At 42.4% G+C, this 18,038-nt stretch overlaps 1 protein-coding gene across 2 annotated transcripts in view; it reads right to left on the bottom strand.

Annotated features, from left to right (window-relative positions):
- The window catches only part of DHX16 (DEAH-box helicase 16), a 983,432-nt gene that overhangs the window by 617,309 nt on the left and 348,085 nt on the right, over positions 1 to 18,038 (bottom strand). The window lies entirely within an intron of this gene.

The raw sequence follows: 18,038 nt of genomic DNA, 5'->3' as shown, positions 1-18,038 counted from the left end.
TTTCTGGATGAAAAGCCCTTAGTGATGAGGTGTGCTACATAGAAGGATTTCCTGACTGTTGTGGCAATGTGGTTATTGAAAGTGAGACCACTGTCCACCTGTGTCCCCAAGTCTCTCATCACACTTTCGATGTTTAGTGTACTGCCACCTATGTGGTAATTCATGGGTACATGTTTTTTTCCAAAGGGGATAACTATACATTTCTTGGCATTAAGCTTGAGCCCATGGCTCTAGCACCAGGCATCTGTTTCTGTAAGGCCCTTTTGTAGAATATCCACATCATTTGGGGATTCAATAATGGCTCCCAGTTTGCAGTCATCTGCGAACTTTGTTAGCCAGAGTCCCTTAGTGTTGGCCTGTACTTCAGAGAAGTAGATAACAAACAAGAGTGGTCCCAGGACTGAATCCTGAGGTACTCCACTTGTCACTTGTCTGGAGCTGGATTTGGAGTCGGCTACTTTTACTGTCTGGGTTCTGTCAGTAAGCCAGTTAGCAACCCATCGAGTGACGTAGGGATTTATGCCCAGCTTAGTAAGTTTATCTATGATTCCAGAGTGGGGGATGGTGTCAAAGGCCTTGGTGAGGTCCAGATAGGCTGTGTGGACTGCCTTACCCTCGTCCACAGCTCTGGAGACTGATTTGAAGAAGTCAATCAGATTCAAGAGGCAAGATCGAACCTTCACAAACCCAAACTGGGTGGGGTCTAGTGTTTGAAGGTTGCCAATGTCTTTGTTTATAAGTTCCATGATAATGTGTTCCATGCCCTTGCAAATCAGGCTTGTAAGACTGATGGGACGGTAGTTCCCGGGATCCAAGGTGGATCCTCCCTTGTGGAGTGGGATAACTGTAGCTGTGCGCCACTCAGTGGGCACGAAGCCTGAGGTGAGGCTATGATTAAACATCACACACAGGTGAGGTGCCAGTTCATTTTTTGTAGTTCATGTATTACACAGCCTGGGATGTCATCTGGTCCCATGGATGCTGTATTCTTAGCTTTGGAGAGTGTGATTTCTACCTGTGTGGCTGTGATTATCGGAATTTGGCAATCTTTTGGTATTGAGATGGGCCCTTTAGGGGGTGAGAGTGGGGTGATGTTGGCACTAAATCTATCTGCCAGGATATTGGTAATATCCTTGGGATCAGTATATTTAATGCCATTCTGTTGTAACTCGGAGCAGATCTGAGCATTGCCATTTAGATTCTTGACATAACTATAGAATGCCTTGTGGTTGTCTTTGGAATCTTTGGCAATTTTATTTTCGTAACTAGCTTTTGAGGATTTTATGTGGGATCTCAGCTTCTTACTGAGGCTGGTGAGGGAATTTTTTGCATCCTGGGATTTTCCTCTTTTTTGCAACAGTTTCTTCCTTCTGTTGTATAGTTTGTTTATAGCAAGGGACCACCAGATTTGCTTCCTTTTTTTGGAGAAGAGCATCTTGGTTCTATTTGGGATGGCATGATTCATGCACGAGTGGATGTGCTCGTACAGTGCCTTAGTGTAGGATTCTGCAGTCGAACTTCCAGATCCCGTCTGCGTGGATGTTGCTGACTTCAGTAGCTTGAAGTTGGCTTTGGAGAAGTTTTTTAAGGAGGTTTCCTTAATGGGGGATGGGGGTGGGATGTGGATGTCAAAGGTGATTTGCTTATGGTCAGACCTGACCTATGAGGGAGTGACCACTGGTGTGGAGCATCTATCTCCCATGTTGGTAATGACCAGGTCTAGGATATTGGAGCCCTTGGTGGGACAATGGATTAGTTGATCCAGGGCATTGGAATTTATGAATTCCAAGAACCGTTGGGAAAAGGAGTTGGTACCAGAGTAGTTTTCCCAATTAATGGCAGGGTAGTTGAAAATCACCCAGTATTAGGGTGTTTGGTTGTATCTTAATATTTTCCAGTATGTTTAGAAAGGTGTAGTGAGAATCTTGGGGCATGGATGGGGATCTGTAGCAAGCTACAATTTGGATTACAGTCTTACCTAGTGTTAGTTGCACCTGGAGAATTTCAAATGCATTGTGTTGGACAACTAGCCTGGAGGTGTGAATATCCTTGGTGAATATGGACACTCCTCCACCTTTAGTGTTTCGGTCCTGGTTTTGTGGCTGAAAAGTGTGGTAAGTATTGTAGCCTGGTATTGCAGGGGTGCTCTCTGGAGCCTTGAACCAGGTCTCAGTTACTGCACAGATATCGATGTTCTCCATTTTTAGGAGTGACTCGAGAGAGTGCATTTTGAGGTTTAGACTTCTAGCATTGAGTAGCATTACCTTTTGCCTGCTTCTATTTGTTACGGTGGTGTTTTTATCCTTTGAACCTTGCCTAAAAAAGGGACTATAGGGGTGGCAAGAGCTTTAGCCAGTAACTTGAATCCCAGGGTGACAGGTGCAGACCATCTCTGGCAAAGCATTGTGGTTTGTCGATCATGTCCTCCCAGGCAGACAAATACTGGATCCCCTTTGAATGATACCAGAAGCTTAAGTCAATCATTTTGTCCTTATACTATGGTATCATTCTTGGTGAAGGCAGGATGCTACTCAGGGCTAGGGTCATACCTGCCTGGGTCACATGATCCAAGAGCTCTTCCATATCTCTTTTCATGTAGTCCAGGGAGGTACGTCTCAAGTCATTCACTCCAGCATGGACAATGACAGAGTCATATTTGTACTTGTTGTGGAGTGACTTGAGTGCATGCGGTATGTGGCGGATCCTGGCACCTGACAGGCAACTGACTGTAACTTTTTCCTTGTTCAGTCTGGTGAGTGGGACATCAGTGTGCCTGACTACAGAGTCACCTATCCTGGACTCCTTGTTAGGAGGATGGACGGAGGAAGAAGACTCAGCTACTTCCTGCTGAGTGGCCGCCGCCACCACCATGGCATCCACCGAAACCCCTTTGGACAGGAACTCTTTCCCAGGGGGAGCCAACAGAAATTTATTAGGGCATCTTGGTACCAGTTCCACTGAGTCAGGAGTCTCCCACGCCCTTCGACAGATCAAATCCAGGAGCTCATCGAAGGGTGGAGACACCCAGGAGGCGGAGGGTTGAGCCCCAAAGGCTTTGAGGAATACAGACTCCTCCTCAGAGGGGGTTTTGGATGACTAGCTGCCTCTCTGCCTCAAAATCTCCACGATGTCAGAGAAAGACGTCATCGGACGACTTGGGGGACCCCTCTGACTCCTTGAGGTCGGTATCAGAGGTGAGGGACTCATCCTGGGAATCTATGTGCTTCTTATTGCACAATTTCTTTCTTGGGGGCTCCTCAGTGACAGACTCTGAGGGGCCCTCAGAAAGTTGGGGACCGCTCATGGGGGTATCCCTAGACCTTGGGGGTCCGCCGTCAACCGATAGGGGGAGATCAGAGGCTCTCGTCGGCATGGAGGGGGATGGAATGACCGAACCAGGTGATGTGACTGAGGATCTGGCCAGTGCGCTCCTCATGACCTCGAAGGCGGGTCCCCCCGAATCCGAGGATCAACCAACCTCCGAGGCCATGATCGGAACCGAGGTTCCCCGACCCAAGTGCCAAGAGGGAGACTCGGAACAGACAAAAGTCCCGAAGTATCCCCTCGGGCCCGACAGAGGACACCCCGGCTCTGAAACCAGAGGACGGAGCCGACATGGTAGGAGCCGACGTCGGCACCGATAAGGCCTTAAAGAGGTATCGGAGCTGGCAAAACATCACCTGGAGCTGAACACTCTGGCTCCGAAGACAAGGAGGTGCTCAGAGGAGGAAACATGGGTGCACTCATCGGGACTGGGTTGGAGCCGAAAATAATTTTGCCAAAACCGGCGACTGCAAGAGCCTCTGGACCACCCTATACACATCCAAATCAGAGAGTCTGGAGGATTTGGAGGAGAGAGAGGGTGACTGTGATCTCCTATCTGGAGATCCTTGTCTGACACTAGGAGATCGGCTCAGAACGGGCTCTAACAGGACAGGGAGCTGAGGCAGATTCAAGAATCACAGCTACCTCCTGCGGCCCCGAGGACAATGGAGCCGAGGGGGTCTAGTCCAATTTGGTAGTCTTCTCTGGAGGCTCCGATGTAACTGATGGAGCCGGAGATCTTTTCTTGGCTTTAGAAGTCTTGGTTTTAGACTGAACTAGAGGAAGGGTCCAAGGACTCCTCAAAGGAAGGCTTAAGAAGGCCCTTCAGTATAAGTTTATTTTTTCCCTCCTGTAGAACACTGGGGCTAAAAGCGTGAAAATAAACTACAGGACTCTTGTAAATGTATAGCCCCCAAGCAGTATACACAAACAGTATGTCCATCTGTTATGGACATCTTGTAGCTACATTTAGAACACTTCTTAAACCCGGAGGGTTTGTGCTCTTTTTGATCCTTAGACATAATGGCCAAACCACAGTACACAAGCACAGAAACAGGACTGAAGGCCACAACGGATAAGGCGGGAAACTACTGCTAACAACAAAAGACAGAATCTCTAAGTTAAACGATTCTGACCTGACAACAAGATGCACACTGTAGCAAGGGACAAACATTTTCAGACAAAACCACACAATGGAGGGAGGACTAGGTCCTCTAACTTAAACGGGCCTATCCCGTACGAACGGTGGGATACCACAAAGAAACACTCACACCACAAAACAACGATAATACTCAAAACAGCTATTAAAATAGATTTTGTGAAGAAAGAACAATTTTCAACTAGAAAAAGAACTTTTAAAGCTACTTAGCCACAGCCAAGCGAGACCACGTCCTAGCTCCACGAGTGGCAAATGAGATCTGGGGTTGTAGAGCGGTGCATCATGGAATACCACGTTAGCCCAGCCAATTAGAGACTTTGTGCTAGAAAAATATAAGTTGGCCGAGTCTGAGCCGATGTTCAGCTCCGAACCCGTGAGTAAGAATGTAGGCGAGACTGGACCACATAACATTAGATGTTCTAGATAGAAGTTGAAAAGGAGAGGGGATAGAGGGCACCCTTGTCTGGTACCATTTGAAATTTTTATTGGCTTTGATAAATTCTTGTTTATATATAACAAAGTAAAGGAACTGCTGTAAAGAATTTTAATCATATTGATGAAACTAGAGGGAATGTCAAAATATGATAGTACAAGTGAACAGGAAACTCCAACTTACCCTGTCGAAAGCCTTGGAAGCATCTAAACTCATTGTGTATCTTGGATTTTTATCCTTCTTAGTAAGACCAATCATAGATTCTAGTGTCAGAGTATTATCCCATGTACGTCTTTGGGACATGAAGCCTGCTTGTTTTTTTTAGATGCCAAGAACGTAATAACTTTTTTGATTCTTTCAGCTAGCAAGGAGGATAGAATTTTAATGTCCACATTCATTAATATTGTTCGGTAGTTATTCACATCAGAGTTACCTAGGTTATTTTTGGGGAGAAGTATGGTCTTAAAATAGATGAGGTAAAAGTCTGAGATACCACTAAGTGAGATACAGTTAAAATGATTAAGTAATATAGGGGCTAGAGTGTTTTTGAAGGTTTTATAGAAGTCTGGGGAGAAACTGTCTGGGCCTGGGGCTTTCCCTATCTTAAGTTTGTCAATGATGTTGAGGACTTCTTGTATGCTATAAGAGGCAAGTAAGAGCTTTTTTTGATCTTCGTTGAGTTTTGGGAATGTAATGTTATTGAGATAATCTTTTATCTCAAGAATAGAGATTTGTTGTTTTCATATAAAGCAGAGTATATTTGGTGGAATAGCTGTATAATTTGTATGTCAGATTTATAGTGTGTCTTGGTACTGTATACAATTAATTTTAGGTGCTCTTTGTTTTCAATTAGTCTGGCTAATACTTTGGAAGGGGTTTGTAGCCATTCAGAATATTTTCTTATGAATCTTAGCTCCTGCATGGAATGGTTAGAGTGATGTAATTCAAATAATTCTTTTTGTTTCTCTACCATATATTTTTCCAAATCTGGGGAATAGTTAGTTTGAAGTCTGTTCTCTAAGCTTTTAATCTCTGTGGTCAAATGGTATTCTTCTTGCCTTTTTTAAGAAGGACGATTTTTGAATAAGTAACCCTCTAATTACAGTTTTACAAGCAGCCCATTGGGTATCATAGGGAATGTCAGCATTGCGTTGATCAGAATTAAACTCAGCTAAAACTAGTGCAATCTCGTCGGTAACTGATGGATTATGTAACAAGCTGTTATTAATGGTCCAACTAGCGACCTTATGTAATGAAGGCGGTCTGCATTCAGAATTTAAAATTAGAGTAATCCTTGAATAGCAAGCAGCAATTCTTGAGATGCAAGTTCCAGAAAATGTCACATCATCACAGCATTTTCTTGGTATGGTCAACTATTTAGGAAAGTTCATCCCAGACCTGAGTGAGCTTTCAGCACAGTTGCATGACATACAGTGGTCTTAGTTGGAACACCACCAAAGAGCATTTGATATTCTGAAACAGAAAACTGCCAGTCTATCCACACTGAGATATGATATTCGCAAACATGTAAGTCTTTCATGTGATGTTTCAAAGTATGGTCTTGGTGCAGCATGTCTTCAAGAAGGAATGCCAGTAGCCTATGCATCCAGAACTTTAACCCAAATGGAAGTTTAATGATTACATTTATGGAAAACCTGTTCAAATAAAGACTGATCACCAACGTCTAGTGACAACTCTGAAAAAGGAAATACATACAGAACCAGCACCCCTGCAATGCATAATGTTAAAATTTCAAAGTACAATTTCAACATAGTCTATGCAAAGGCAAATATCTATACCTTGCTGATGCTTTGTTGAGAGCACCCCAGACAAACAGAATAGCATGACAATTAGAAAGCAGACTTTGAAGTAATGGAAGTCAGAATTTTTCCTCATCACGTCTTGATGAACTCAGAAGTTACAAACCTCTGACCCAATTCCCAGAAGCTGCAACATTTTATCAGTCAAGAATGGCCAACACGACAAACTAGTCAACCATCTGACATACAGAAGTATTTTCCTTAGAGAGACGAGTTCATGATGGAAGATGGAATCATCATGAAAGAGTCCTAAATTGTGAACTCCTACAGCACTGCAAAAGAAATATATCAAAGTTTTCCATCCCAGTCACCCAGGTACTGATTCAACCAAAAGAAGGGCAAGAGGCATAGGTATTTTGGCCATCTAGGCCAAAAGATATAGAGAAAGAAATTCTAGCATATTTAATTTGCAATAGTACTAAACCGCACCAACAAAAGAACCACTTCAGCTCATAGATAGGTACTAGGCTATTGGCCCTAGGGCCTATATAAGCCTAGCCAAATGGTACCCTGGCTTTTGCCACCCAAGAAAATTATTTTCCTGTGCCCCTGTCAAGCAGAGCCACAGAAATGATCCCAGAGGTGAATTTCCTATCTGCCATCCAATCATCAAGATTTTTCTTGAAGAGTGCTAATGAGGAGCTTTGTTTCATATAGATAGGTAGTTTGTTCCAGAGTATGGAAGTCTCTGCGACAGGAATCTATCCCTCCAGCATGTTCTGTTTATTGTGGTGACAAGGTTTAGGTCCCTAGAGCATGTAGCTTGGAGGGATTTCTTTAAGTGGAGCATGTCCAACAGCTCTGGGTTTGACATAGCTTTGTATGTTAGGCAGAGATTGCCTCTGAGTAGGCGATATGTGACAGAGTAAAGCTGGCGTTTTTTGAGACCGTCTGTGTAGGGCATCTGTTTGAGGCCGGTAATCCTCTTTGTGAGGTACTTCTGCGGCCTTTCCAGTTGTTGTAGATGTCTTGTGCGGTACATGCTAAAAGGGGCGTTGTACTCTATAATGGGTCTAATGAGTGATGAGTAGAGGGGAACAAGGACCTCTTTTTTCCTGGATGAGAAACCTTTTGTGATGAGGTGTGCCATGAAGAAGGATTTCCTGACTACTGTGGCGATGTGATTATCAAAGGAGAGACTACTGTCCACCTGTGTCCCAAGGTCTGTTATCACACATTCGGTGTTAAGTAGACTGCCGCCTAAGTGGTAGTTCATGGGTACAGAGTTTTTACCAAAGGGGGTGACAACGCACTTTTTGGCACTGAGCTTGAAGCCATGGCTTTGACACCAGGCATCTGGCTCACTGAGGCCCTTTTGTAGGATGTCCACATCGTTAGGAGTTTTGATTATGGCTCCTAGTTTGCAGTCATCTGTGAACTTTGTTAGCCAAAGACCTTCTGTGTTAGCCTGTACTTCAGTGAAGTAGATACCAAACAGGAGAGGACCCAGGACTGACCCCTATGGTACTCCACTTGTCACTGGTCTGAAGTTGGATTTAGAGTCTGCTACTTTCACAGTGTGAGTTCGGTCAGCGAGCCAATTGGCAACCCATCCTGTGACATAGGGGTTTATACCTGGTTTAGTGAGTTGATCTATAATTCCAGAGTGGGGGATGGTGTCAAAAGCCTTGGCAAGATCTAGATAGGCTATGTGAACCACCTTACCCTCATCTACAGCTTTGGTGACCGCTACAAAGAAGTCTGTCAGTTTAGGAGACATGATCTGCCTATTACAAACCAGAACTGGGTAGGGTCCAGAGTTTGGAGATTACCAATGTCATTGTTTATAAGTTCCATGATGATACGTTTCATAGCCTTGCAGACCAGGCTCATCAGGCTAATGGGGCGGTAGTTCCCGGGGTCCATGGTGGCTCCCCCTTTGTGGAGTGGGATCACCGTTGCTGTGCGACATTTAGTGGGCACAAAGCCTGAGTTGAGGCTATGATTGAACATGGTACTTAGATGGGGTGCCAGTTCATTCTGTAGTTCGTGAAGAATGCAGCCTGGGATGTTCTCAGGTCCCATGGATGCTGTGTTCTTGGCTTTGGAGAGTGTTTTTTTTACCTGTGCAGCCGTGATTACAGGAACTTTGCATTCTTCCGGTATAGAGATGGGCCCTTTAGGGGGTGAGAGAGGGGTAAAGTTAGCACTGAACCTATCTACCAGGATGTTGGCAATATCAGTTGGTTCTGTATATTTAGTGCCATTGTGCTGGAACTCAGAGCAGATCTGAGTGTTGCCATTGAGATTCTTGACATAGCTATAGAATGCTTTGTGGTTGTCTTTAGAATCAGTGGCGATTTTGTTTTCATAACTAGCTTTGGAAGCTTTTATGAGGGATCTCAGCTTCTTACTGAGGCTGACCATGGAGTTCCTCCAATCATGGGATTTTACTCTTTTTTTGCAACAGTTTCTTTCTTCTGTTGTATAGTTTGTTTATGGCAGGGGACCAGCAGATTGGCTTCCATTTTTTGGAGGATAGCATCTTAGTTCTGTTAGGGATTGCAAGATCCATGCACTCGTGTAAGTGCTTATAAAGTGCATTTGTATAGGATTCAGCAGTCGTACCTCTATTGTCCGTCAGCATGAGTGTCGTGAAGTTTGCCACTTCTGTCTTAAGAAGCGTGAAGTTGGCTTTGGAGAAATTTTTTTACAGTGGTTTCTCTAATGGGGGGTGGGGTGGGATGTGGATGTCTAGGGTGATTAGCTTGTGGTCGGATCTGACCAACGAGGAATTGACCTCTGGTGTGGAACACCAGTTGCCCATGTTGGTAATGACCAGGTCTAGGATATTTCTGGCCCTGGTGGGGGTGTGGATAAGCTGATCCAAGGCATTGGAATTTGTGAATTCCAGAAAACGTTGAGCACAAGAGTTGGTACAAGAGTAGTTTTCCCAGTTAATGGTGGGGTAGTTGAAATCGCCCATTATTAGGTTGTTAGGTGTGAGTGCCACTTCCACAGAGAAGCTGTTCCACTGGTGTGACCATGACCATCTCTACTCAAATTTCTTCAAAGTTCAGCCACTAATCACTGCTTAACTTACCCTGGATGAAGCTTGGAAATCTAACTCATCAGCATTTCTACTAGCCACCAGGTACAACAGTCTCTACCATACAGAAACTGATTTAAGAGAAGATGAACCAAGGTTCAAGCAATGCCACGAAAGGCTAAAGGGTGCTCAGATCAGCAAGACCAATGTTATCTTATGACCAGGTCCACATTTAAGCCATTTAAGCCATAAACCCCTCCCTCATATTCTAATAATACAGTACCCAATGACTGTGGATCCTTATAATATGTGCCAAGCAACAGCTTGTAACACCACAGTGGCTACAACATGACCATGCAGCACACAGAAAAGACTTACCAGTGTTACAAGCAATCATACCTTTCAACTGTACAGATTTTCACAGAATCTTCAGATTTTTCCCTCAAACTTTTGGTCTATTTTTCATAAAATGGCAGTTTCCTGGCAAATTAGTGACAAAATCATTAAAGATTGAAGTTACAAAATAATGACGGACATTTGAGTTTCAGACATCATACCTTTCTGAAAATTCATGCTTAAGCCAAACCTGCTATTCTATCAACTTTCTAAGTTAGTAAGAGCAATAATTAAAAAGTGTCCCTATTTTTGGGCCTTTGTCCCACTTTTATTTATGTCTTTGTTCAGATTTATTGCTCTTAGAGGTTGAGAGGTATACAAGCAATCAATGTCAGTAGGAAAGGTCACAGTTATGCACTTAATACAATCTTTCAGAAAATGATTCAGAGGAAAGCTATTGTCCACTAATTTAATGTTCCACCACCAGCATCTAGTCTCCTTTTACAAGCATAATGCTAAGCCACTCCAGAATTCCTCTTATACCCCCTCACCTTTTCTCCCTTGACATACATTACAGCTCTGATGCCGGGTTGCTATATTTGACTGCAGTTGGTGCAACATTAAGCATAATAAACAAAAATCCAGACTGCGCATTTCTTTTTTTATTTCTTTCTATTTTTTTTGCTGCTACAAACTTTGTAGGTAGCAACTACTTTAGTTGGGAAAGCTAGTCTGCTATTTTTTTCATCCCCTCACTCCATGCCATTTTGTTATTTTACATTTTTCTGCAAGTACCCTGGTCAGTGAGAAATGTCCAGTAGTCACTCTTTCCAGTGGTCTAGAAATGAAAACCAGTTGGAAGGAAACTGATCCAAGATGAGGGAAGTATTAGTGTGCATGAGTGTGTGTAGGATGCAGGGGGGGGGGGCTGCATTAGTCAATTACATGTCTCCGTTACCCCTTTTCATTCAACCCCCCCAATACACTTTTGACCTTCCTTTATTTGATTCATTATGGTCCCAGATATTTCTGTGTTGGCCATTATTACTGGCTAACAGATGCCCCTCCCTCAAAGAAAAATAAGAAATCTTAACAGACTCCAGTCATGTGTTCCTAGGCTTTTGCATAATGCCTACTCAACAGGTTCCTGACTGAACGTACATCAGGATTCCCTTTTTTCAGTTCTGTACCTGAACATTTATTCCACAGAAAAGTATCACATGATCTACTCCCTAATTTATAATGCTGCAAGTCTGAGTTACCAGGATGAAGGTAGGCTACCAAAGAAGACAGCTCTCTGCAGCTGTAAAGTACACCACGGGAGGACAGCATGTGATACACAGTGAGAAAGACAGACAGACAGAACTTTTATACTGTATTTATTGAACAGGCTGGTTAGTACAATATGACATCAGCCATTATTTTTCTTTTCCTAAATCATACAGAGACTGAGATCACTAAACAGGTACAGCAGCTCACTGTTGGTTTAGTGGAATATAAGGAAAACAAAATCACAAAGGCGTCTCACCTTGTCCCGCACCACCTGCCTCACAAGCAAACCAAAGTGAACTTCCAAGTCCCTGCTATCACACACACACACACACACACATGCACTCTCCCAAAACAATGTCGTCTGTAAAGACCTCGCAGGTCTTTTCCACAGTTGAATTAACAACTGCACCACGAGTCTCTCAATAGCTCAGCAATTGTTTCTAGGCACAATAAAACACTGACAAATGTTGCCACACATGTAAGGTATCTCTATGGCCACACACAAGTTACTGCCATGAAACTAGTATTCATGGTGGATGTACTCAATAACCTACAGAATCATAGCAAAACAAGCAGTCCTTTGCAATGCCAGCTTTGACCTCTCTCATGCATAAGTGATGTACCACTCAGTTAAAAGGACCAGATAATCTGTAGTTTATGACATGATACTCCTTTTACCAATTTTAACTTGTAGATTCTGCACTGAAAGACTGAGAACCAAAGAATGCCACACCAAATGCTGACAAAAAAATCTACAGAACCACATCAGAAAAGAAATGGAAACAATAACAGCAGCAGCCCCTCTCCACTGATATCCACACTTCAGAACAGACAACCCATGCCACAGCCTGAATAAGAATTACTTATATGCTCATCCTGAATGGACACCAACCTTAGTTAACAACAGGAAACATGATACTCCTTGATACTCCTTAAGACTGAACTTGCATACTATACACCAACAATTTGCTTTCAATGACATACAAACTATATACTGGATTTGATGCAAACAGAATTTATAGTCATTTAAAAACAATAATGGCAATAGAGCAAAAGGGTAAAAACAGAAAGTCATATGGAATAAATGATTATTTATTACTAAACAAAACCATAACACAAAATTGTGAAAAGGGGAAGAATCTGAGTATGGCATGCATATATTACAAAAAAAAACTGACAGCATCCCACAAAATCAGACTAAAAAACTTCTCCAAGGCAAACTGTACCCTCCCTAGGTGAAGATATAAATGCATTCCGAGCTCCACCCCCAACTGGAAGTGGTAAGTACACCGAAGCTTACATTAAAGCCCTGTACAATCACTTGCACAAGTGTATAGACTTGGCTGTACTAGAAAGAATCAAAGCCAGGGCCCAAGTAAAAAAAAACAAGCCACCACGGTGGCCATCCAGCATCAAGAAACTTTACAATAAACACAAAAAGTTGCTGCCCATGAAAACAAAGGCAAGACTCCAACAATGGAAAAGCACCCTCCTCAGCCTCAACAGGCAAATAAGATGATTTGTCATAACCTCTGAGAAAAACTCAGCACAGCCAAGGATAACCATAAGGCCTTTTACAGCTACATACATAGCCTAAAAGGTAGAACCCAAGCAGATGCAGAACTAGTGACCAGTGGTATCACACACACTGACCCCACAGAGATAGCAAACCTATTAGCGGATAGGTTTGGTGAAATTTTCACCCTCATCCCCTCCAAATCTATCACAAACCTTGCCCCAACTCCCCCCACCCTACATATCTGAAGAACAGGTCATCAAAGCCTTGCCCAAGGCATAAAACACAGCCTCTATAGGACCAGATGGCATCCCAGGCTATTTTCTAAATAGGCTAAAACATGAACTAGCATCACCATTATGTACCAGTTTCAATCACAGTCTAACCATAGGCTTTGTTCCTGCGGAATGGAGAACAGCAGCAGATATTATCCTCCACAAAGGTGGCCTAGCAACAGACCTACGGAATTAGACCATAAGCCTGACCAGCCTCATCTGTAAGGCCATGGAATGTATCATTATGGACCTCATAAATAAAGACATAGGCAACCTCTAAACTATGGATTCTACCCAATTCAGCTTCATTGAGGGCAGATCCTACTTGTTAGTTCTTGTGGACTTTTTCAAAAATGTAACCAGGGCCACTGATGAGAGCACATCTATGCACAGAGCATACATACCTCAACTTAGCAAAGGCTTTCTACACAATCCCACACCCAGGCATTACCGATAAACTTAGCAAACTGAATGCGTACCCTTTCATTATAAGATGAGTTGCTAACTGTCTCACAAACCAAACACATTATCAAAGTGGGTGACACCACATCAACCAGACCTGTTACCAGCAGGGTGCCATAGGAGACAGTGCTGGGCCCCCTAATGTTTGGTATACACTTCTCAGACATTCAGGTCAAAACTAAAGGGCTGTGGCTGACCAGGTTTGCAGAGGATGCAATTACTGAATGCCCAAATGATGTCAGTATACTCCAGGAGGGTCTTACACAGACCAGCGACTGATGTCTTAGTCACAGTCTCAAATTGAATGCAAAGAAATGCATCATCATTCCCTTCAGTGCAAACAATGTCCCTTCACACTATCAAATCAACAACAATACCATAAGTATCCACAAATTGTTAAGGGACTTGGGTTCACAAGTTGACTGTGATCTTAACTTCGACCACCATGTGTCTACTGTAGTAGGGAAGGCTTTCTACATAGCACACTTGATTAGTAAAGGCATCATCTCAAGAGCAAAAGAGGTTATAACCCCTCTATACTTGTCACTAATCTGGCCCACAATTGAGTATAACCCCCAGTTCGGCATGTACTGTACAAAGCACCTGCAGCAATTAGACAGACCTCAGAGGTTTCTAACAAAGAAGATCAAGGGACTCCAGCATGTGCTGTACAAAGACCAAGTCCCTGTTGCTTTACTCTGTATCATATAGACTTCTGAGGGGAGACTTCTGCCTGGCTTACAAAGCAATCTCAGACCCAAACCTAATGAACTTGCTGCATATCCGTAAATCAAACGGGACTATGGCCAACCACTCCAGGGACCTAAACATGTCATTCAACTTAAATAGGATATGCTGGAGGGACAGATTTATCTACCAGCAACTGCCACATCTTTGGAATAGGCTACTTATTCATATGAAAAACAGCAGTTCTATGACACTGTTCAAAAGGAATCTAAAAGAGTGGATGGTGCACCATAAATTCTTACCGGGAATACACCCACAACCTTCCTGGACATGGGCAGTCATTCTAAATGCAATCTTGGGTATTAACTAACACTTCCATGGGATTACATTGGGATGAAATGACCAGGCTTGAAATGACCTTCATGTGGATAGCCTAGTAATCTCCTATGATGCTATGATCCACATTCATGGACAAAGGAAAGCTTACAGATGTAGAACATACACTCTACATTGATCAAATACATTACAGCAACCACGAAACAGTGGCAAACCACTTTGCAATTAAGCCATGGCAATGGCAAAATTATTATGCCGGGGATAAAAAAATCCAAGGAGGATATTCCAGGGTGACTATGTGGCCACTGTTGTTTTGTCATGTTTACTTAACAGATTAAGCAATGGTTACAATTTGGCTTCCAGAAAATAACTTTTTTAAAGACTTCTCAACTTTTTTGTAGATGCCTTAAAACCATAACTTTCTCTGACGATATAATGTCATTTGGTCTTGATAAATGTGCAGAAGCAATGTTTAAATCAGGAAAGCTGCAACACCAATAAAATACAAGTCTGAGACCAGAATGCAATGTAAAGGAACTTCAGCTGGAGGGAGTAAATAACCATTTGGGAATTTATGAATGATAGATAATAAAATATGAACAAATATGAGCAATAAAACTTAACTGAGGTATACTTCAGAACACTAAAATTAATACTGAAAACTGCCTTGATATCAAGGAATAAAGACCAAGCTATGAAAACTCATTTGTTCTTCCTGTTGTAATTTAAAGTTTTGGGGTAACTGAGTGGCCCCAAAAGGTGCTGGATCAGTTGGACAGGAAAACAAGAAAAATGCTTCATGCTTATCAAGTAATATATAAAAAATCAGTGTATACCAACAACCACTCCAAACACTGTGAAAGTTTAAAACATGAGAAGAGGAAGTCTAAGATGACCTGCCTCCTTAGTTTAGCAGAAGCATTCCAGAGTCAAGCAGGAATGGAAATCAAACCAGAAGTACACAAAAATCACCAAATGAATATACAAAAAAAAAAAAAAAAAAAAAGAATGAGGAGGGTCAAATGAGAAGGAAATAAATGTTGGAACAGGCATAAATATTGCGGCAAGTACAGAGACCTCCTGGAACAACTTCATGCTGATCAGGATTTGATGCAGAAATGACTAAGCAGAGAGCAACTGAAACCAAAAGATTAAATCACAGCCCAGGAGAGTGGAATTATGTGCACACTAAGTCCAATGAACATGTGGGAGAAACAGAGAAATGAAGGTTCTGTAAAAAAAGATCTGGAAACAATTGCACATCTAGTGTCTGGGTGTGACACATTCATGGCAGAGCCTGTATACTGAAAGGTGTAATAATGTGGCAAGACTGTTGCACTGGGGATTGTGCAAACACTAGAGTAGTGAAGTAATTGAAAAACACTGGAAACATGAACAAAGCATTGTAGAGAATGATGAACTCTGTATCATATGGAATCACCCATTAGTAACAGTTCAAAACATAGATACGAGAAAAAACAGATAAAGTAGTACAGGAAAAAAGACAAAACTATCACTGATTATTTAAATTGTTACATCCAGTGATTAAAGTGTCAAGTACAGAGAGATACGAAGTAATAAAATTCCAGGATTTGCAGGCAATAATGACAGCAACGTAGAAGAAAGATACCCAGAAAGTAACAGCAATAGGTCTAATAAAAATTAATTTACAGTCATACTCAGATATGCTACCAATACATGTAAAGTACAGTTGTGTACACTTACCATAAATGTAGATGTTCAAGTGTATTCACTGTTGCAGTCATTACATTTGGGTAATCCTGCTGGCAGGTTGCCCTCAGTCGGCCTGAATTCCAAAGTCTTGGGTCCTGCATCGGTTGCTGTCGCCCCTTCCCTGACGTCAGGTCGTCAGGGGTATAAAAGAAGCAGCCAACGCCATTTTCTTTCAGTTTTTCTTGCCCCAGATGTGAGGTGCCCCCAAAAGGGTAGGCTAGATTATATATATATATATATATATATATATATATATATATATATATATATATATATATATATATATATATATATATATATATATAACACACATGCACCACAATAAACTTGTAATCTGGACTGTAACAGTGAATACACTCGAACATCTACATTTATGGTAAGTGTACACAACTGTACTATGTTCTTCGTGTTTCACTGTCGCAGTCATTACAATTGGGTAAAGTCCCAAAGCTATGGTTGGGGGGGCTGGAGCTAAACAACATTAGGAGCGGCTATGAGGCCCTGCAGAACTGCAGTGGCAAAGCCTGCTCTGGATTTAGAGTAAAGTGGCAGATTGTAATGCTTTGTAAATGTGTGTACTGAACTCCAAGTAGCAGCCTCTAAAATGTCTTTGGTTGGTACTCCCCTGAGAAAGGCTGCAGAAGTGGCTGCAGCTCTGGTTGAATGTGGCCTAATGCCCTTAGGCACTGGCTTGCCATGCTGAGAGTAGCAGAAACGAATGCAGTGACCTATCCACTTTGAAATAGTCTGCTTGGAGATGGCCTTTCCTTGTGATCCTGCAGCATATGCCACTAGTAATTGTTCTGTCTTTCTGAAAACTTTAGTTTTGTCCAAATAGAATCTAAGTTGTCTGTGTACGTCCAAAGAACGTACAATTTTCTCCCCCTTGTTCTGTGGATTAAGTTGGCAAATGAATAGTTTGGTTAAGAGCTACACTGGACACCACCTTAGGCATAAATGTAGGGTTTGTCCTAAGAGAGACCTTGTCTGGATAAAAAATGATAAAAGGTTCCACAGCCATGAGACCCTGTAGCTCTGACATTAGTCTTGCAGAAGTTATTGCTAGGAGCAGAGCTGTTTTCCAAGACAAAAACGTTATATCCGCAGTAGCAGCTGGCTCAAAATGAGGTAGTGTGAGTTTTTCCAAGACATAATTGAGGTCCCATGCAGGCATTGGCAATCTCCTTGGAGGCCTTAAATTTTTGGCTCCTCTGAGGTACTGCCTTTATAAAGGATGAGAAAAGAGTGGTGGCTCTGTATTGTAATGAGCCGAAATAGGAGGCATGAATTTTAATTGATGAAAAAGATAGGCCTTTGTCCAGCATCTCAATTAAGTATTGCAAAATCTGAGGAATATTTGGTACAGCTGTGTCAGTTCCTTAAGCTTGGTTCCAAGCACAAAATCTCTTCCATTTTCCAGCATAGGATTTTCTAGTACTAGGCCTTTTGGCTTCCAAAATGCCATCCATCACAGCTTTACTGAGAGGTGTGCTTTGTATGGCTACATTATCTGCCATGCTGCCAGATTTAGAGTCCTGAGTTGGTTGTGCAGATACTGATTGTTTTGTTGGGACAGTAGATGAGGTATTTGAGGTAAGGTCCAGGCTGGGCATTGAGACAAGTTCCTTAAGATTGGATACCAGTAATGGCGGGGCCAGTCTGGGGCAATTAGAATAATTTTTGGTTTCTCCTCTC

This window comes from Protopterus annectens, chromosome 9.part0 (assembly GCF_019279795.1).
Source record: "Protopterus annectens isolate FY-2018-M chromosome 9.part0, PAN1.0, whole genome shotgun sequence".
Taxonomy (NCBI): domain Eukaryota; kingdom Metazoa; phylum Chordata; order Ceratodontiformes; family Protopteridae; genus Protopterus; species Protopterus annectens.
The sequence above is the reverse complement of the archived record's forward strand: the minus strand, read 5'-3'. Positions and strand labels throughout refer to the sequence as shown.